Source organism: Camelus ferus, chromosome 15, assembly GCF_009834535.1.
Source record: "Camelus ferus isolate YT-003-E chromosome 15, BCGSAC_Cfer_1.0, whole genome shotgun sequence".
Lineage (NCBI taxonomy): Eukaryota > Metazoa > Chordata > Mammalia > Artiodactyla > Camelidae > Camelus > Camelus ferus.
Genome location: NC_045710.1, coordinates 16,011,197 through 16,032,695, shown reverse-complemented (window position 1 = coordinate 16,032,695; position 21,499 = coordinate 16,011,197). Strand labels below are relative to the sequence as shown.

Genomic DNA, 21,499 nt, shown 5'->3' with positions numbered 1-21,499 from the left:
CCAACCTTGCCTCCACCCTGGGGCAAGAAGTCAGGCTTCCCAGGGACTGGCTTCTTCCAAATGCCTGACTAGCTCTGGGTGTGGCACTTACTTTGTAGGAAAGGGCAACTCCAGAAAGCAAGACTCAGCAAATCAACTAGTCAAACCCTGAGAGTGTGCCACCCCATCAGAGCGCAGGTGCCACATGGAAACAGAACGAGATCAGGATGGCGGGGTGAGGGGTGGGGGAGCCTCCCCGGCAGACCTGGCTAAAGCCAACTGACCCTGTCATTGGCAGGAGTGTCCTTGGATACACGTGCCTCCAGACAGACAGCTCTACTGAGGCTGAAATACGTCCTCTAGACGACGAGTGAATTTTGTTTCTTAATGAACACGTGCACAGAAAAAGATGTGATTGAAGAAAGGATGGAAAAAGGACGAACTAACTGGGGAAGAAATACGATTGCTGAACTCTGAGAGGCTATTTTAAACCAGAGATTAAAGGGATGGAAATTAAAACAGAGCAAAACAAAACACCGCCTGGCCCTGGCTGCCTGACGGAGGCCTTTAGTCTCCTTAACGCTGCTTCCTAAGGCCACCAGCATGGCGACATTGTTGACAACACACGGCCCACACCTCAGCCACTCCCAGGAGTGCTATTTACTTCTCAGGATTAATTCTTCAGTTTACCCGACAGTTCCTGCAGCCGTGCCAGAAACCCAGAAACAAGAGCTTCTGGTTGGAAGACACACCTGCTGTTTCCCAGAAGCTGGACTTTGGGCCAAACCCCACACATCCTTTTGCACAAGAAGAAGGCACCAGCTCTGTTGAAGTCCATTGGGAGTACCAATTATGTGGGTTTTTTGGCTTGGACTTTCTTAAAAAAACATGTTGTCCAGGAAAAACTCCAATTTTTTTTTCTTTCCGTGTAGGGGAAGGCCCAGTCTTCCCTACTGTGGGTCTTTATCCTGTGGGTCTCCTTTATTTTTACATAGAAGGCTTACTTCTGACCCTCCTGGTCACCAAATGTGTGTGGGGTTTCCCCACAACAAGAAGCAAGTCTCCAAAAGCAGCTGCAATTCAACTCAGTTCTGACCCTTTCTACCTGGAGACAGCATTCGGTCCCATGGGTCAAGCTCCGTCCTATGAGACTAACCTCCTTACCCCCAGGTCAGATGCCAGTTGCAAGTCCAGGCTGTCACTTGTGCTTCTGACCAACTGGCTTATGGATGGAGGTTCCCAAGAACCCCTGCTCAGGTTCGATTAATTTTCTAGAGCAGCCCACAGAACTCAGGCAAACACTTACACTCACCGTTTATTAAAGGATATGACGAAGGATACAGATGACCAGTCAGATGAAGAGGTACACTGGGTGAGGTCTGGGAGGGTCCACCCCCGTGGAGTTGGGGTGCATCCCCCTCCTGGTGTGGATGTGCCTGCCCACCTGGAAGCTCCCAAACCCTGTACTGATGGGATTTTATGCCTTCACCATGTAGGCATGGTCAATTATCAACTCCATCTTCTGCCCCTCACCCTTCTCAAGAGAGTAAGGGGTGGGGCTGAGAATTCCAAGCTTCTACTCATGGCTTGGTCTTCCTAGTGGCCCGCCCTCATCCATCATCTAGGAGCCATATGGGAGCCCACCCAGAGTTGCCTCTCTAAAACAAAAGTCATTCTTATCACCCAGAAAATTACAAGGGTTTCAGGAGCTCTGTGCCAGGAACTGGGGGCAGAGACCAATACATATTTTCATTTGTGAGGGGCTTGAGAATGCACAGTGTCTGAGACCAGGAGTCTGGGGAGAGTTGCTGCCTCAGACACTGGAATGACCCGTGTGGCTGGTCAGCTCCTGTCTTCCTGTCCCTCTAAAACAGAAGGTGCACAGAGCTGCTTCCAGACTTACAGCCCACCAGCCAGTCCTGGAAGCCATGTCGTACTCTGCCAGGGACTGTGAGGGGTGTGGAGATGCCCTCGAGGATCCTTGGTCTGGCAGGGCTGGACCAATCCTCAAGGGGATCTTAGACCAGCAGACAGAGAGTGGTGCTTCTGCTGGGCATGAGTGTGAGCCCCTTGAGTTCTGGGACCTGGTTCTCTCCTCTTGCCTTCCCCACAGTGTTAGCTAAGTGTATGTGCACCCATCCTTCCATCTATCCATTCATCCCTGCACTCACCCACCCCTTCATCCCTTGATTTATTTATCTGCCCATCAATGCATCAGCTAGTTGTTGAGCATCTGTTTAGATGCCTCACCAGACATCAGGAAGATTACAGGACAAGGTGAGAAAAGTTCTGAGCAGAATTCCATAGTGAAATCTGTTGTTGTCTGCTATCCATTCCTTGCCGTCATGTGATAATAGAAGATCTCCCATGTGGAGCCCATCAGATATGGTTTGGGTGTTCTGACACACCATTTGGGTGAGCATGTGGCCAGGCGAGGCAAATCAGAGTATTCTACCCTTTAGGCCAAAACCCTGACTGATTCAGGGACCACGGACCAAACAGACCCAGCTCTCTTCGATCTATGAACTCAGAAATCAAGGTCTCTCTTCCCTTGGGATTGTGAACAGTGCAGATGTCGTGAGCTGGAACAGCTCCTGGCCACCTTTCCTGGTCACAAGGGGGAAGCCATCTGCACAGCAGAGAGTGAGGCCAGCCACAGAGAGAAGCAGAGACAGGAGCCTGACAAGAGTTCTGATATTACAGAACTCCTCAGGCTAGCTTGAATGGAAGCTGTTGCGAAACTTTCAGTTACAAGAGCTGACACCTTCCCTTTTTTGCTTAAATTTGGTTGAGTTGGGTGCTGTCTGCTGCAGTCAAACGAGTTCTAATATGTTCTTACACACTCTCAGAAGAACTAAGTTCTGTGTGGCTTAAGATGAGGTTTGAGATGTAAGGAAACGTCTTTGTAACTCTTTGGGAAGATTCAGAGAGAAGGAGGGGTGAGAGTATAGCTCAGTGGTAGAGCGCATGCTTAGCATGCATGACATCCTGGGTTCAATCCCCAGTACATCCATTAAAAAAAAAAGAAGGAAAGAAAGATACTCAAAAATGAAAGAACATTGTGAACCAGCACTGTCCAACAGAACTTTCTGCAATGATAGAAATGTTCTATAAGCCATGTTATCCAATATGTAGCTACCAGCCACTGCTGAGTATTTGAAAATTGGCTAATATAATTGAGGAACTGAATTTTCAATTTTATTCAACTCTCATTTAAATAGTGTATCTGGCTAGTGGCTACTGTATGGGACAGTGAAAGTGCGGACAAAGTTCCCTGGTGAGAAAATGTGGGGAAGAGTGAGCACTTCTGAAGGACTAGGGGCAGACATGAGGGAGATGGATTGGAGGTGGAAAACTGGAAACAGGGAGCTCATCTGGGACACTGATGCAAACAGCCCAGTGGAGGACTGATGAGGGGCTGAGCTGTGGCAGAGGAGATAGGGAGGAGCCAGGAATGAGAAGCTACAAAGGTGTTGGGGTTACAGCTCCCAGGGGGATGGTGAGAGCATGCACTGAAATGAGGCATGCAGAAGGGAAAGCAGGCTTGCCAGGGAAGTGAGGGTTTGGGGCTGGGATATATGAAATCTCAGGTGGGAAGACATTAGGCTGAAGGTCGCTGAATAGAAAGCTGGAGGCTAGAGACACAAATTTTTGGAGTCATTAGGGTTTAGGAAGTACTTGGTCAAACTGTAGAAAGAGAAAAGTAGAGCAAGACTAGAACCATGGTGACTACGTCCATAAAGAGGTCAGAAAAAGAAGGAAAAAGGAGAAGAGATACAGGGAGTAACCAGAAGGAGGTAGAATGCACGTAGTATAGCATTGTCCACGTTCTCTGGGATGATCAGTGAAAGTCTCATTTTTCTTCCATGCAGATATATTTTTGACATAAGTGAAATTGAGTCCTTTAAGTGTCCAATATTAACCAAGAACAAAATATTTTAGCTCTTGTAAAGACAAAATATTCTGAAATACACTGCATACTTCCCTATGTGCTGAACAGAGTTGAACATAATGGAGACACTGGGCTGTTAAACAGCATCATGCTTAGAACTGAAGGACCCCACCGGGTAGGACCCACTGTCCCAGCGGTGACCAGACCCAGACTGTGGTGCTTCCTAAGTGTACACGTGGAATTCCAGAGTTTTGCAGTTGCTTCATCTCCGATTAGCTTCTAGCAACCATTTCTTGCTTCTGTTATCTTTCCCCTCTCTTTACTCTTGCCAGATTGGGAGTTTGCAAAACTTGCTTTGAATTTTGAATCCAGGTAATCAGTCTTTTAGGCAGTTCATATTTTTTAAAAGAACAATTCTGAATTAAAGCCCAAGGGATTGATGATGAAAGAAAGAACCAGATTTGGGTGCACACACTTGGTGATCCTTAACTGCTCTGTCAGCTCTTCAGGTCTTTTCTCAGTCTAGGCTCTGGGTGGGAGAGGTTTCCAGATAAGAGAGAACCGGTAGAAAAAGCAGAGACCCTGACAATCTTGCCACTGAGGACCTCTTACTCTGACAGAGATCAATGGCACACACTGTCACATCATCACAAATGTGGAGGACAGACACTATGCACCAGAGTTAGTCAAGTTGTAGCCCAGGCAACTAACAGTGTGACATATCCCACAAAGTGTCCCTCCCCAGAGCCAGAGATCATTTCTCGTGCTCACTCCCACAAAACCACAGGCACACTCCTCCTAGTGCCTGAACGAACTTTTCAGTCATGAACCCAGCTTCCTGCATGCCAGAGAGCATCAGGGATCTGGGTAGCAAGGCGCTGACAAAGGGTGACTCACAACCTACTTGCTGGGGGTCGAGGCCAAAAGCTTTAGACATCTTGGTGAAAACACAAAACAGAACAAGAATGCAGCCAAGTGGATATGATGGAGAATTAGGGATTCCAGTTTGCACCCAAACCACTGGCCTCCTTGCCAGTGAAGCTGACTTCAGGCATCTTTCTTTCTCCACGTGTGGTCCTAGGACCAGCAGTGCCAGCATCACTTGAGAGCTTGTCAGAAATGCAGACTCCTCATCCCAGCCTACAGAAGCAGAATGTGCATTTTAACAAATCCTCAGGTGAACTGGGTGCACACTGAGAGCACGGCCTTGCTCACCTCATAATCCGTTTAGGTGATTAAAGAACTGTACCAGGAGTCAGGAGAAACCTGGGTTCCTGCCCTAGTTTCGCTACTTACTGGGTGCTGTGAATTTGCAGAAGTCCTTTCTCCTTTCTGGCCCCTGTTCTCCCAACTGCTAGCTGGAGTCCAGTCCAACGGGCTCAGGGCTGCATTCATGTCCTAACTGTTAAAGCAAGGTCTGTAGGTGCCCTTGGTGCCATCAGAGCCACTTCGCTTTACAGACCAGAGTCTCCTTCTTCCTCATGGGATTTCAGAAGTGTTTCTCACTGTCACGAAGGCTATGGCATAAATCCTGACATCCTCTGGACACATTCCAAAGCCTCCTGCAGCCCCAGATACCCAACCAAGCTAGCATCATTAGAATCCAGCCTTTCCCCCGGATCAGGAGTGTATGAAGGTGCTGGGCTGGCCTAAGACCTTCCTCTCCTCCACCTCAACATGCAGCTTCTTAGAGGTGGCCACGCCCTGAACGCCCAGAATTCCAGCAAAGAGGCGACGGGCCATCCCTTTCCAAATACCCAGATGGGGTATCTGGCTTCCTTTAGTCCATGCAGTTCTGTGCTTGAAATTCTGCCAACAAATGAATCCCAGTATATTTAATAGTTAAAACAACTCTGCATTCCAAGCACTAATGCAGCTGACATAATACTGGTCACGAGTGGTTAAACAGGATGCCTCCTCTTGATCTGCTGGAGGGGTGTGTGTGTGTGTGTGTGTGTGTCTGTGTGTGTGTCTGTGTGTAACCATTACATACAAAGTTTCATGGAGCCCATGTTTCTGCCCACTGCCGGAATCTATACCTCAAAGTCAACTGAGAAGTTACTCTTCCTTCCTAAAGGACTTTAAATGCCGTTTCCTTCAAGGAAGCACGATGGAGCGGGCAAAGAGGGGAAAGCAGACCCCTCCCCGAGTCCACAGAGTGTCCAGTGAGGCTGCAGGCTGCCCATGAGTCCAGGTGCCCATTGAACTTGGAACAAATGCAAAAGCAGATTGTAGGAAATTGATACCCAGAGAGGGCTGGTGTGGGGAGAGCAGCACGCACTCATCCAGGCTCCACAGAGAACAGGAACCTAACAGACAAAAAGGGACGCCAGGCAGGTCCAGAACAGTCCTTTCCACTGTCCCTGGAGAAGGGTGTGTGTGTGTATGTGTGTGTGTGTGAGGGGGCTGTATTTTGGTTTTCGTTAACTCATCAGGTAGGAGGAGAGCCTAGAAGCTTGTATCACACTGTTGCTGTCCTTGTTTACAACGTGTGGTGTGTATTTATTTACATCAATCTGAGGGTAAACACTATACGGTTTCTCTCCACCGAATGGGCTCAGGCATTTTTGACAGGTCCTCCCTCTGTTCCCCCCAAGGCCTGAACGCAACAAATTCTTATGGAGAGAGATCAGGACTCAACATTCCAGGTTTGTTTTGCAAACAAAAAGGTCAGCAGCCCTGGCAGAATGCCGCTGTGCCCAGACAGTCTCTCCTCTAAGCGTGCAAAGTGTTAGCAGTGAGTTTGAGGTGGTGACGGATGCAGCGTTATGACATTCAAGGGACAAGTCCAATCTGGCCCCCCAGGCGGAGGATGGGAGAGTCAGCCTCCTTAAGTCCTCAGCCATGTGGCTGTCTGAGGGCCTGGTTCCCTGCTGTGACAAGTGCTGAGTGTCACTCTGCATTACAGGCCAAGGACCAACCCACCCTGACAGCCAGGCTCCTTCTACAGAGTATGCTCCAATTTCTGCAGCTTGGGGGCCCCCTGGGTCTCGAGGACCGGGTCACCCCAATTATGATGCTGGGAGCTTCCAGGGCGATAAAGGAAAATTCACCCCTCAGCTGTCAGGTTGAGGCTGTGTGTTGCCTGAGAGAGTCAACAAGAGGAAATCAAGTTAATCCAGTGGTGTGACTGTGTCTGTGTTGACAAAAGGGACCCAGCATTCAGGAAGGACGCTTGTCACTCTGAAAGGGTGAGCACTTGGGTTTTAAGAAAGAGGTAGGCCTCAGAGAAGGTCTGTGTTTCCCAGCACTTCATTTTTAGTACCAGGAACCCAAGAATCACCTCTGAAATAAGAAATGTCAAAATTTATGGGGGTCAGAAGGCAGGTGCAGGCCTTGGATTTTTGTTGTTGCTGTTGTTTTTTTTCTCAAAAGATTTTTTTCTTGTGGTATAACACACAGGATGTAAAACTGACCATCTGAAGCATACACTTCAACGGCATTAAGTACATTCACAATACTGCGTAACCATCACTATGGACACCTGGGTAGCTTCCACCTTTTGGCTATTGTGAACAACGCTGCCACAAACAGGAGAATGCAAATATCCACTGGAGGGGCCTTCAGTGGATATATTAGTGTTAACCCTTCTCCCGTCTGGTGAGAGGTGGACTCCAGCTGGTGTCTGAGCGAGGCTGCAAAGCTGAGAGCAGACTGGGGTCAAGGTCTCCGGGAAGAGGATGGAGAGGCACTCGTGCACCCCGGCTGCACTCAGGACTGAAAGGATTCCAATTCCACAAAAGCAGAGGCTGCTCTGCCCCTTTCCTCCCAGAGCCATCCTGGGACATCCTGACGTTAGCCACGTGTCTCAGTGCTACCTCACCCCCTGTGGAAAGGGAAGACACAAGGACCAGAACAGGACCCTTCACCTGGCCCATCTGGTAGGGCTGCATTTTTTTTTAAATTAACTAATTTGATGGAGGTATAATTCCCGGGAAGTGACTGCTCAGATGCTAAGTGTACAGTCTGACAAGTTCTGATAAATGTGTGCACCCACTGCACCGCTACCCCAGTCCAGACACGGATCGTTTCCATCAGCTCATAAAGTTCCTTCGTGCCAAACTGCATGTTAGCAGCTTCTTTTAGAGCCAAATTACTGTGGCATCAGCAGGGTTAGGGGACTTAGAAAAAGCCTGTGGGGGCTTCTAGGCTGTGAAACCCCAAATGTCCTCAACTCTGAGCCACCACCAAAGGCATTTTTTTCCTTTCTAATTTTGCAGTTGATCACCACCCACAGTAGTCTGGCAAGGTAAATTTTGAAAAACTGGAGCCCAGAGCAGATTGTGGAACCTCAGCTTCACTCAACAGTTTGAAACCCATTCACTACAAGCGTGTGCCCAGCATCCACTCCTTGCTAGGCCTAGGGCTGGGCGTGGCCGTGGCTGTGGCAGGTCTGCGGTTAGGAATGGCCCCTCCGGGCAGGGGGGAGACACTGAGCAGAGTGGACAGAATGACATCTGGGCGGGAACACAAGATTGACTCTTGTGATGCCGCGAAGGCATACATCCTTCTGGCCGAGACCAACAAAGAAGGCTCTTTGGAAGCACAAGGGTTCAGGTTTGCCCTTTCGAGGATGCACAGCTTTTCAACAGAAGCCAGAAAGAGATGAAAACCCCTTCTCTTTCTAGGCTGGGAGGACACTGTGTGTCCTCAGGGCACTGAGACACAAGAGCTATCATTTATGATGTAACTTACCATGATGTACTAAGGCTGGGCTCAGTGTTTCACATTCAGGGTTTTACTTGACAAAAATAAAATAAAAATGCTGAGGGAAGTCCTGACGAGGAAAGTCCTACCAGGTGCAATGCGGCTGAGGGACCCCCAGGTTCACAAAGCATTGCACCTGGATTCCGCCCCGGGGCTGGGTGTTTCTGAAGCCCGTGCTGTTCTGCTGTTTACTGTGCTGTGGGAAGAAACACACGAAAACTGGAGCACGGCCTGCTGTGTGCACAAGGGGAAGAAGGGAAGGAATAATGCCGCTCTGAACGGCATTCCAAAGACCGGGCACTTGCAACGACAGTGGTTCCTCACTGGATTCAAATTTCACTTGAAATGGCAGGAGCAGTATTACCGTCACAAAAAGAGCTCTGCAAATTCTGCATTATGCATACATATACCCGTTTTTTTTTTTTTTAAATGCCATAGGAAAATCTCATTTATTTAAAACAATGGGGGCTTATTAGCAAAATTATTTTTTTCTAAAAGCAGTCTTATTTATACAAAATGGCCCAAAGCAGGCACACCAAGGTTGCAAGCACAGTTGGCTTGTAATCAGCACGACTGCCCAGGAACGGCCGTTCCAGAGGGTGTGCTGGCGGGGGAGTTCTGTTCTCTTTGTTACTGTGATGCCCCGGTTCGTGATTATCCTGTTAGTTCCTAGAGAGGGGGGCTGGTCCTCACAGTATTACAGACATCACCTCCCTTCCCTTCCCCCTAAGCGCCCCACCCCTCTCGAGCTACCATGGGGGTAGGTTTCTGGCAGCTCTCGGGGCCGTTTGCCTTTTATTCTCGGGTCAGGTCAAGGCTCCTGAGAAGCCACACAGAAGCTGTGGCTGCGACCTGGAGCTCTTTGCATTGCATCATATGCTGAACTCCTGGGAGAGGCTCGTGAATTCTCCCAAATGCTGCCAGTCCTGAGTCCTGCCAGGTCAAAGTGTCAAGTCTCCTCAACAGCCTAGTCCAGCCCCCAGGCTGGGTGGAGCAGCAGCCTCAGGGGGTGGAGGGGTGAGGGGCAGGGAAAGGTTCCTTAAGTGAGTCTCATTTCCATACTGCCTTGAATGGTGTGCCCAGAAAGACAGACGTCCCTGGATGCACCTTCCACATTACATCTGCAGCCCCACGAATGGCCAACAGGCAGCCTACTTGGACACACATGCACATGTGCACACACATTCAACCTACACACACGTACACACATGGTTTCTACATAGCCCCTGGACACCCAGGGCTACCGTATGTGTACACTATCCATCATCCTCCCCAAATATCTCCAAACCACTTTATGTTTATGGAGGGATTGAGAGCCACCCGACAAATAGAAGCCCTCGTTGGCAGAAGACCTATTGAGCTCCCCAAAGACTAGGCCCCTCGTACTCCTCTCTGAGCTTGGGGTCTCTGAGTTGCAAAGATGCAGGGTTGGTGGGAGCTCTCCCCCGGCCCCCAGGACTCCTCCCTGCCAGCCGAGCTCCTCCTCTCTGCCCACCTGCACACACAGCTGCAGGGCTATCTCCTTTCTCAACAAAAGCCCACCTCTCCCCAGCTGGTGGTCTGGAGCCAGCCAATCCCCTACTTTGTCCTGAATGCTCCTTGATTTGCAGAGGCCTGCAGTGACAAAGGAACAACTCCCAACCCTAACCCTTCTCCCAGTGCAGAGGGTGAGGACACACCTCCTCCTGTCCACACTCACACTCTGATCCCCAAACCACAGGCTCCCCACCCTCCAGGCTTCACCACATCTTGTAAGCTCCTCATTCTCATGGTTTTGTCTGGAAAGAAGTAGTTTAGCCATGAAAGCAAGCACAATTTAGGTTTGACATAGGAGCCAGAGTCTAACCACGACCACTTGGATCCCGTGATGGCCTGTGGGCAGGGGCCTCACTCTTGACCCAGGAGCAGGAAGCCGGGAACGGTGCAGAGGGCGTGTGGCCCACACACACTCCACCAGCTCCCACAGGCCTCCACTCTGCTGCAAGCAAAGCACATTGCAAACGAGAGTATTTTTTCTCCTTGCCAGTGAGCCGTTGCTGCGTATTCCAGGAGGAGGCCATTACGGGGAGTTAATAGAGTTTTAAATTTGTTTTTAAATTTTATAATGTAATTCATCAAATTCAGCATCTGAGCACAGCATTCATGTTCAGACCAGGCTGCATATGTCAAACTGGCCCCAGCCTCTCCCTACCCTTTTCCCCTTAAAATGAGGAAAGATGAACTCTTTAGGGTAACTGCCAGGCATGGCCCCAAGTGGGGTGGGAAGACAGGCAGCAGAGTGGGTTCTGGTCTGTGGGGGTCATTCTGGAACTGGCCTACGGAAAGGCCAGTGACTTATTTGAGATGCTCTGGGAACCTTTCACAGTCAAGTGTGATCGAGGCTGCCCTAGGCCTTGGTTGCCTCACTGAGGTGGTCACCTGGGAGTCACTGTGACTTGGTTCTTTCAGACACACATCTGTTACAGGACCAGGTGTCAGTGAGAATGGGCGACACCCAGGGCACAGATGTGGAAAGCAAACGGTGCAGCCTGCTGGTCAGAGACAGATGGGAGCTCATTTCTGCTATTTTTCACCGACAAGGATTTCCTTTAAGGATGTGTTGGGCCGAACTTAGGATTATTATTGTGACTTGGGACCCGCTGCTGCTGAATTGGAGGTAAGTGAGATTTATGGGAACACTCTTTTGTGAAGAACATCTCAGGTTTCAGGACTTGCAGCGATCTTCTGTACCATGAAGTGCAGTCAATCTTGCCTTTTATGAAGCGTTAACAAGTGCCTTCGGTTTGAGGGAAAGTTCTGGAATAGACGTTGCCAGCAAGTGGAATTCTGTCGGTCCCAGAGCTGACCTCAATAAAACAGCTTCCTTCTGGCAGCCCTGATGGCAGGACCCTCAGCTCTTCCAGGCCACAGAGTCCTAAGAGAGCGTGGAGAGCCCACTTGCCTGGTACAACCTGGAAGTGGGTGGGTGTTGGGGGCATAAGTATCAGAGCACAACACGGGCCTGGTCTTGGTGCTCATTTGCCCCTGAAATGTGCCTGTTCTCGGCTAACAGAACCCGCAGGAGATGGCTGCACCCCAGCCCCAGCTGTCTGGGCCCAGGTCAGGAGTGGCCAGTAGGTGGCAATAACTTGTGGTCACTACTGATCGGCGGCCTCCACTGTGCTGGTGACAAGGAAGAGGCTTCAGGCAGGCTTCTGCTGAGCCGCAGAAACCATCCTCCTCCATTGCTCTGAGCACTGAGCTCTGCGTTTCTTGAAAGGAACAGATCACAAACAGAAAGCTAACCCTTCCTCGAAGCCACACACCCAGTCAAACATCCTGTACTACTTTTCAGCTCTTGGGGGACTTTTGCCCAGTGATTTATGCCCTCCCGGCTGGAGCCTCAGTGCCCTCATTCTACGTAGCTTCAGACATTCTGCTTCTAATTTCACACCAATCACGATGCCAAGGTGGGCTGGGGCAAGAATCCTGCATGGCCTCGGCTTTCCTGAGCAGATCTGGAAACAGATGCTGAGGGCTGGGCACAGGTGGGATGTGGGAGCTGGGGTGGGGCTGGGCTTGGCAGCCGGCAGGGGCAGGGGGTGGGCTGGGGTGGAGGAAGAGCATCTTGAGGTGATGAAAGTCTTTTTGCATTCAAGGGCTTGCCAGCTTCCAACTTGCTACTTATTGCATTGAAAAATATTCCACACGATTGAGGAACTATTTTCCAAAACAAAATGCTGGTATTCATCAGGAGGCGCGGGTTGTGCAGTGTGAACAATTCACTTTCGTTAAGTACCATATGGCCGCTGGTAGGAAAACGCTAACATGTTTCAACAGTACAGCTGGGGTAGGGTTCCTTTATTCACCGTGCAGATGGCTCTAATTGACATCTCTCCTAAAACAGGTCTCCAGCATTTCTGCAGGATCATTAGAGTAATTAGTTATTAAATACCATCACCACTTTTAGAGACGGGGTCTGATCCCTGGCAACGTTCCACCACAGTGGAACTGACAGGTCCTGGCAGAGGACAAGCTGAGAGACGGCCAACAGGAAGGGCGTGTCAGCTCCTCCTCCTTGGTGGGAAGGCCAGGGAAGGACAAAGACCTCACTAATTCCAGAACAGCCCCCGGAGAGAACTTGGGCAACCAAAGAGCTCTGGACCAGGGTTCTAGAGCCAGGCTCATTGCTTCTTTAGCTGTGTGACCATATGGCATCAATCACACAGCCTGTCTGTTCTTCCCTTAAAAGGGGTCCTGAACTGGGGATCACGCCGGGTGTGTGGGAAAGAAAGAGGTCCCAGGACTGCATGCGCACCTAAGAGTTCTTCCAAAAAGTAAATACATGTTTCCAGAGGGCAATATGGGTTTAGGAAATAGCCTTTACTCTGAGCTCCTTTCCCCATTGACTGAGGGTTAATAGCATGACATTATTAGTTTAATTTCACAGTCTAATCAGTTTCCCGCATTATTGATCGAAGGACTTGGAGCGACTGTAATTTTGTAAAGCTCTTGGCTAAGGGAATAAAGATAGGTGGCTCTCAAGCTTGGGGGCCAGGTGAAGGAGCGCCTGGTCTGATCACACAGCTCATCAGACGGGGCCACACAATCCACAGGTAAACTGTCCGCCCACTGCTGAACCATGTGGAGGGTCAGAATGCCCAGACCCCACAGGGATGACAAATGGAAATGGAGCATCGGAAATGGAGACCAGCCTCGGAGAGAGCCCCTTTCTCAGGCAATACTGGAGCCCAAATCTACCTCGAATGCCATTCTGAGCCCCCACCCGGCCTGGGGCTTCATTGTTAAACACCCTCCGTCAGCAGGGCCCCATCTGTGCGATGGAATTTTTTTTGTCACTTTTTCAAATCAGAATAGAAACAATTTTTAGTCTATAATTATCATTTCTTTTCTCAACAGACAAATGTTTCCTTTTAAATTGTAGGGCGGAAAAAGCAAAGAACAACATTTTAAACCAAAAAGAAAGACTAAAATTAATTTCCTCTTTACAGAAAAATAAAATACAACAGCTCTAAGAAGCCAGGTTTTTCTTTTCCCAAAAGAGCAACAAAAGCAACAGTGCATTCATTGCCAGTACTGATGCCCATTGTTAAGAGGCAAGTCCTCGAGGGATGCTGGGAATGGGCCTGCAGACCTGTCTCCTGGACCTGATCGCCTAGGGGCTGGGCTGCTCCTGACGTCTGAGCTCACTTGGGATGAACCATGTGAAGCCCTCGGTTCAAGGAGCCAGCTCCGCATGGAGGGTCCCAGGAGTCAGGGGCCAGGCCTGGAGTCTACCAGTTGGCGCTAGTTTCTTCATCTCTGAAATGGGATTTTACATTTCACATTTACATTTTACAACGTCGCTGGGAGGATCAACCTTCCTCCTTTGGGCTAAGTGCTTTGGGAGTCTGAAGCACTGAACAAACCCTGCTGCTTTCACGGCAAGTCGAGACTAACCAGACTCACTGTTAAGAAAGAGCCCAGCTCAGATCCTTTCTCTGCCAGCGAGCTCCTCCGCCCACTGGGAGAAGCCAGTCCCCTCACCCACCTCCCCGATCCCGGCTCTCACACTCAGCCCGCGTGCAGTAGGACAGGCGTGTGTCTCCTGAGTGCACCCGAAGTGCCAGGCACGGCCCAGGCTTTCAGTGCCCAAGACCAGTGTTGATGGGGTGAGCTGAGGGGGTGATTTCCGAGGGCGGCTGGGAGGGAGGAGAAGCAAGCTGCCTCGGCGGAGGAGCTGAAAGGAGTTCAGTGTGGCGGGAACAGCCTGCTCAGGCGGGGAAGTGCGCGTTTCCTCTGGATGAGGAGGGTCAAAGGTTTCCTAGTCTGGTTTCAGAACTGGGAACAAAGGGTGAAGACGGTTCAACTCTCCCATCCCCACGGCCACCTTCCAGGCTCCTCAGCAGGAAGGGGCACGACCCCCATCCACAAACGCGCTCTGCCAGTTCAGTGTGGGCGCTGCTGACCCCACTCCTGTTCCTCTGCATAAACCCCATTAGGGGCTTGCCATCACCCAGCCAGCTCGGGGGGGGGGGTGCTCGGGGACAAAACAAACAAACAAAACTAGCTAGACCCAAATTTGCAGCATTTGCCTGTCTCTGTTGTATACACATTCCCACTTCAGACTGCAAGCTACCAAAAGGATGTCACAGAACACAGAGCTGGGAAGAGATGTTGATACCGGGCTCTCGGGAGCCACCAAGCCAGCCCCAGCTCCGCATACTCATGGGACTTGTGACGGAGTGTGGAGGGTGAGGCCACAGAGATGTTGCCCCAAGGCTGCTCTGCTGCTGCTCCGTGACAGGAAGACCCCACTCCCAGCGGCAGAGAGCAGAGCTGGCCACCACACTGCCACGCTCCCCTGTCTTTCCCTGCTCTGACCCTCAGAGGCTCTGATTCATCAGATCATGTCCAAACACCTCACCTGGCTTTCATGTCTTTTCACGCCTGGCACACTCCCCAGGCTCTTGTCCCTCTGTCTCTGCAGAGGCCCCTGTACCAGCCTCCCTGTCTCCTCCTGATTTCCAGTCACACCTTGGCTACCCCACTACATGGTTCCCTCTGCCTGTGACACCTCCCCTCCTGCATTCCCTCACTAAACCCTTCCTGTCCTTTAAGGCTGAACATCCCCAGGCCCTGTACCTGCTGGCAGTGAACCCCACGGTGCACACGGCAGGCCCCTGCTTGACTGCACTCACTGAGCATCTCCTGCAGAACAAGGACTCGAGGCCTGCTGCTTGATGAGCCAACACTCCTCAGGGAGGCATACCGAGTCAAGGTTCTTCCTGACCTGACTTTACTTTCTGAGCTTTGGAGACTCCCTCTCAGGGAGGCAGAGGAGGCCAAGTATGAGGGTCCAAGGTCCATGCTTCCCACAACTTGGGCCCAGGGATCTCAAGGACTCACTTGCCACGGCCAGAGAAGGCCGGAGAGGTGGCTGGGTGACATCGAGAGGGAGCTTAGTGGCTGCCCAGGCTGCAGCGAGACTCCTGTGGCAGAGACACAGGATCCCTGTGGCAGAGACACAGGATCCCTTTAACAGGTGGAAAAAAGCAACTGGGTGTCCTGCACACCTGATAGCTTTCCAAAAATAGCTGGTGGGCCCTGGCCCCGCGGACTTGCCTCTGGGTAGGGGCAGGGGTTGGGGCTTGCGGCTATTTGATTACTAAGTTTCTGAGGAAGGAGGCAAGTCACGGCTGGTTCTATACCTTACTGTCTCTGGCCACGCCCAAGCTCAGGACTGGGGTCCAGGCCTGGCCCATCACCTCCAGCTCAGCTCTGCTCCACCGCCTTGGGGGAAGGAACTTGTCTGCTGGTCATGCGGGGGAGGTAGGGAGACTGTCCAGAGCAGATGCCAGCGGGCTCTGGGCACCATTTCTTCTTGGCCAAAGGACCTGGGTACAGAGACATTCTCCTCAAACCAAGGCACTGACAGCATCGAACAGAAATGTCATGATCTGAAGCCACGTGGCATAGGAGGAAGCAAGAAAAGAAAAAAGGAATTCTCCAGGCTGAGCCCCAGAAATCTCCTCTGCCCTCCTTGGGGGCCAGGCTCAGGGACAAGCAGTGGGCAGAGGAACAAAGGGAGAACTCTTTTCTTTCAGAGGCGGGCCTGGCCTTTGCCTTCTTCGCTCCCAGAGCTCTGTCTCCTTTGGTGCTCTCCTCCCTCCTCTGTGTCTACACGGAACACTTAGCTCTTGGCACCCTGAAGTCATGTGTTCAGCCTCCTGTCCCCTGGACCAGAACCATGGGCTGCACCTGGGCCCTCTGCTGGCTCAGGGAAATCTTTTAAAAACAAATCCCACTCATTAAAAGTAACAGTGTGCATTCTCGCCGGTCGGAATGTCAGCACATTTTGGAGATCCCTAAGTCACCCAGCTGAGAACCCGTCTGAGAGGCGGTGAGTAAAAACTTACAGGGAGAAAAATTACTGCCAAATAGGATCCCTAGCAAATATAAATCCGCTCCACACACAAACACACACACACACACAGCTGGAAGATGCCTTTCTAACTCTTACCGAGAGGCAAGGAACCTGGGAGGCTTGTGCTTTCCCGAACATTTTCATATCAAGTATTCTCTCCCTGCGAGGTCCTTCAGATACTCTGACTTTTAAGGACAGTTTTCTCACTGGGTCTTGCGAAGGACACACAGCATTGCTTATGCTAAAAAAGGTGGCAAGGCCAGCAAAGAAACGGACAGAACAGATAGAACCAGAGAGAGCGATTCCCGATACCACCGTCCCTCCCCCAGCCCCCAGCCCTTCTCCCTGCTGAAGACCACAAACGCCTGGCACGTTCCCCCTCACTCTCTGTGCTGAGATCCTGTTGCTGAAATGTGATGCTTGGCCCACTGACCTGCCAGCTGCGCAGCACCCTGGCACCAGGGCCCCGCGAGCCCCCACCCTTGAGCCGCGAACATCTATCACCGTGACTAGGCAGCTGCAGCCCTGCGGTTCCCCGCGGCGCCTCTTCCGCGCAGCATCTCCAGCTCGCGCAGCCCCTCTGAGCACCAGCTTCTGCTCGGAGCCCAGGCAGGCCCAGCGGGCGCCTGTGCCACTGCGGTGTCGTCTGCCCTTGGGACGGCTCGGGTTTGGTGTAGTGGAAAGAGATGCAGATGAGGAGCCCGGCACTTGGTTTGGGCGGGCCCTGACACTCCCTCGCGGAGCTTGGAGCAGGTCACGAGTCGCCCCCTCTTTCTGGCATCAGCTTCCTTCTCTGCGAAATGGGAATACTCGGGGGCAACTCTACCCACCTCAAGAGGTGTCACGGGGGAAAGGAAATGCAGTATGGGGAAGGTGGAAGAGTGAAGCTTGCTAGTAAAAAAGTTCGTTATCATTACAGAGCAGGGCTAAAGGTGTCCAGGCAAACTCCCCAAAGAGGCACAAGGCTTCCTCTGTGATAATCTCTGTATGAGATGGGTACTCACTTCAAGGTTCCTGTTCCCGCTTTGCTAACAGGAATTGTAGAATCACTACCAAGTCCAAGCGGTACAAACAGCAAATAACCACTTGGATGAGAAGCCTGTTGAAATACGTCTTTGCTGGGCACAAGGTCGGCCGGCAGCCTGGCCCATAAATCAGCACTCCCTCCTTAGCTCATTGGCTCTCTCAAGGAGACGGGCTCAGTTAGACTCGGACACTTCGCAGCTCCTACTACCCTCCCCTGCACACAGTAGGGATTTAGACAGTGCTTGTTGAACTGATTACTGCAAAGACAGCTGGAAGTGTGAGCAGGCAAAGCCCTGCCCACTCAAATTGGAGACTGACTCCATAACGTGTGGCAAGGGGCCAAATCCGAATCAGACAGGACTTGAGGCTGTAGCAGGCGGGGCAGTTCATTCTGCAGCCTTGGCTGAAAGGGATTTCAGGGGGCGGGAGGGCTGAGAGAGGTCAGAATTAACATCCTTACTGTATTATGTTGCAGCAGTGATAAGACTAAAATTTTAGGATTTTCTTAATGAGACTCCTGCATTCACTGGTTTTCCTTATCAGCACTGGCAAGAACCACAGTTTTGCATTTCTGTCCTTTGCTTTAGAAAGGAGGAAGGATCATAGGAGGGATTTGAAAACTCACTCTGGAGAATAACTACACGCGTCCTTTCTGCTCTCCCTGAGGAACGCGGTCCTCTGCCCCCGGCCCTGCTCCAGAAGTGCTGCGCAGTTACCCACCTGCATCCAGGCAGTAAGCTTGCCCTGTTCAGAGTCCGCTGAACAAAATGCGGATTGGGGCTGGGGAAGGAACCAGTGGAAGTCAGAATGCCGGGCAGTTTGAAATGCCTCTGCCCTCCTTCTCCTGCCCCAGGCTTTTTTCCCACCAAAGGTCCATAACCACCCCCGAGAGGCAGGGACACAGGTTCTGACCCTGGGCTCTGCAGAGACAGTTGCTATGGGGGCAGCTCTTTGAAGACGGCGATCAGGGCAACTGCAAAGTCAAGGCCATAGCACAAGTCCTCGCGTCTACGTGGCACTTGCTGCCTCTCTGGGGTGGAGTTTACTCTCTGTGCAAACTCTGTCAGGTACTGGGGGCACAGCCACACCGCCATTTGACAGATGTGCAGCCTGGCCCTTAGAGATGGTAGATGACTTGGCATCTCCTAGGGAGAGCTGACACAGGAGTCAGGAATAGAAGCTGGAGCTTAGGGGGGGAAGGGTAGAGCTCAGTGGCAGAGCACATGCTTAGCATGCACAAGGCCCTGGGTACAATCTCTAGTAACTCCACTGAAAAAAAAAAAAAGATTAAAAAAAAACCCCTAAAAAACAAAAACAAAGACAAAAACAAAAACAAAAACACTAGAAGGTAGGGGTCCAGAATTAGGGCTGGGGTTGAGGAGACCAAACCACCTCCTCAGGGTCTGGGCCTTGGGTTCCTCCTCTTGCGCTCCAGGGCCTTGGATCCCCTGAGGGCCACCAGCCCACTCTGTGGGGAGAAAGCCTGAAACGGCTGCCTCACCTTCCCACCTCACCCACTTGGATGACTATCGAACCCTGCAAAAAAGTGTCTTTTTCTTTTTTTCTGATCAGATTACCAGGAGGTGAAAGTTCTCCAGTCTGCCCAGAAATAAGGAAGAGCTGTCCTTCCTTTACCCCAAAGAGAGCCATAAGTCAAGGAGCAGTCAGATCTGTAGAACAAGCAAACCAGGTGGCATAGTGGTGCAGAAGCTCCTTGATCATGGGAAAGCCTCGGCACCCTTGTTTGTGGTCTGTGAGTGCTTCCTTTGCACACGGTTCTAACGTGCAGTCCACAGCAGGTGAGCGGGTGCTGTTGCTTCGGGCAAGACAAGGACTGTAGCAAATTTCATGGATGAGAGTGAGAGGAGAGGCAGAAAGACGACGGGAAACGGGGGCACAAGCTCAGAGAGCACAGCAGCCTTTGGTCACTCAGTTCAGGGACAAACCTCCCACCTGCCACCACGGCCCCAACCCTGCAGCATCAGGGCATCGCTGCTCTGGAATTCCGTAGAGCCTGTGTCTTGGCTCGGACATTTACCATCTGCGTGTTCTTGAGCTTGAATTCTTGGAGCCCCTGTTCCTTCCTAGGCAGTGGGGGTACAAGTGGCTCCCACGCTCAGCTGTGGGGAGGAGACTGCGGTCAAGTGCTTGGGGGACAGGGCCTGGGTCGCGCAGAGGCTGTGCCTCTCCACCCATCATGCCTTGGAAGAGGGGTGTGTGTGAGCTGTCCCTTCAGAAGGATTTACCCAACTTGGTTAAAATAAAAGAAGGTTAGGGTTTACTGGGGGTAAACCTGGCAGAGAGAAGAAGACTCAGGGGAGAAGCTAGAGGAAGTGTGGGTGGGCATGAGGAAAGGCGCTGCCGGCAGACCCCATCACCTACGGAACCCCTGTGGGTGCCAGGCACCGGAAAGGGTGCTTGACGTGTTACCTAATTCCATCCTCCGGACTGGGCTGTAGTTCTTACAAAACTCCGTTTTACAGATGAAAGATCTTACACAGGAGTGAAGACACGTTCCTAGGGTTACAAAGCTCATCAGGGGGATTCGAATGCATAGATAATCTGAGTCTGAAGCCAGTTTCTTAACTCCCCACATCACAAAGGGAGGAAGCGAGGGAGGTGCTTCGCAGCTACTCCACGGGGAGGCATTTGCAGATGTCTGGGAGGAGGCGGACAAGAACAGCGGCCGCCCTGAGGGCCTGGGCAGACTGGATGCCAGGGAAAAGGGGCCATAGGGGTAGGCTGCACCAACAGCATCAGTGTACCACAGAGAAGGCCTGATCCTGAACCCTCCTGTGAGGTCCGAGTGTCAGTCCTAGGGGAAGCAAGTCTACCTGGAAACTCCCAGCACACAAACCTCACCTCCAAGTCTGCTGTGTGGGAGCCCCTTCCCTTTCTTCTGCAGGTCGGGCCAGCTAGGAGGCCTCGGGCCCACAGCCTCCTCCTTTGGGATTGCCAAAGGGTGGGTCCTCTTGTGGGGGCGCCCTGCGTCAGCCCCCTCACCCATCACTCCCTATACCCACCCTGACCCAGCTTCCTTGTCCCAGATGGCTGGCAGGAAGGAGGGACAGAGGACACAGGACCCTCCATCATAAACCCTTCTACTTCTCATTGTCTGGTTTGTGTATCCAGCAAAGAAACACACCTACCAAACAAACAAATGGTGGTGGGAGGGAGCCAGGTCTTTGTAAACTGTGGGTAGTAATCAGAATTTGTATCCAGAGAAAAATGACAATTGTGGAAACCCTACATGCAGCCTGAACTCTGGTTTATGATAATGTAACATGTCCAGCAATACTATTCGGGGAGGCAAGAGAGATGAAAATGAACTGAACTTTATTTGGGGATCTCATTACTATGAGAATGGTTCCTTTTGCTAAAGTATAGAAATATCTAGAACGAGGATATGTGTTGTCCTAAGGAAAAAAATGTGTGAAAAAGTGACCTTACAGCATGGGGAAACTTTTATGTGCTAGAATACAGAAGTTTGTTTCCCACTAACGAGTGGGGGTATGTAAATAGTCCACTGAAAGAAAAGACTTGTGTAATTCATCACTGGCATCTACCCTTCCCAGTGCGCTTTGGCGGTCTCACAGTCTTGGGACCCAGGGAACAGGAGTCAGGGCAGTGGCCTGGCCTTGACCTCTAGCAAGGGGTGAGGGGTATGCCAGTGAGTCTACAACTTGGATTCCAGCACAAGCAAACAGGCATCCTTTGTCCTCCCTTTCCCTGTCGCCCACATCCAAGGCTTTGTTTTTGTTTTAAGTGGTCAATGAATCAGACAGAGAAAGCCAGCCTGAAAGGCTCCCGGAGGCTCCTCTCCCTCCAGCCCTTCTATTGCACAGATTAGGAAACTGAGGTCCTAGAAGGCACAGGCGCTTGCCCTGGATCTCATGAAACTGCAGAGGCTAACCTTGAGAAAATTACCACAATACACACCCCAACCCAATACTCCATTTCCAGAATGTGTTTGACCCAGGGCTTCACCC

General features: G+C 51.3%; 1 protein-coding gene across 3 annotated transcripts in view; it reads right to left on the bottom strand.

The window, feature by feature from the left end:
- Nucleotides 1–21,499, bottom strand: part of KLHL29 (kelch like family member 29) — a 295,554-nt gene that overhangs the window by 150,569 nt on the left and 123,486 nt on the right. Inside the window, exon 1 of one of the 3 annotated variants that reach the window (XM_006192714.3) lies at nt 16,918–17,029. The exons of the other annotated variants lie outside the window; for them this stretch is intronic. The gene's annotated coding sequence lies outside the window, so the exon portion shown is untranslated. Of the gene's footprint in view, nt 1–16,917; nt 17,030–21,499 lie in introns of those variants that run through there. 3 annotated transcript variants of the gene reach the window in all.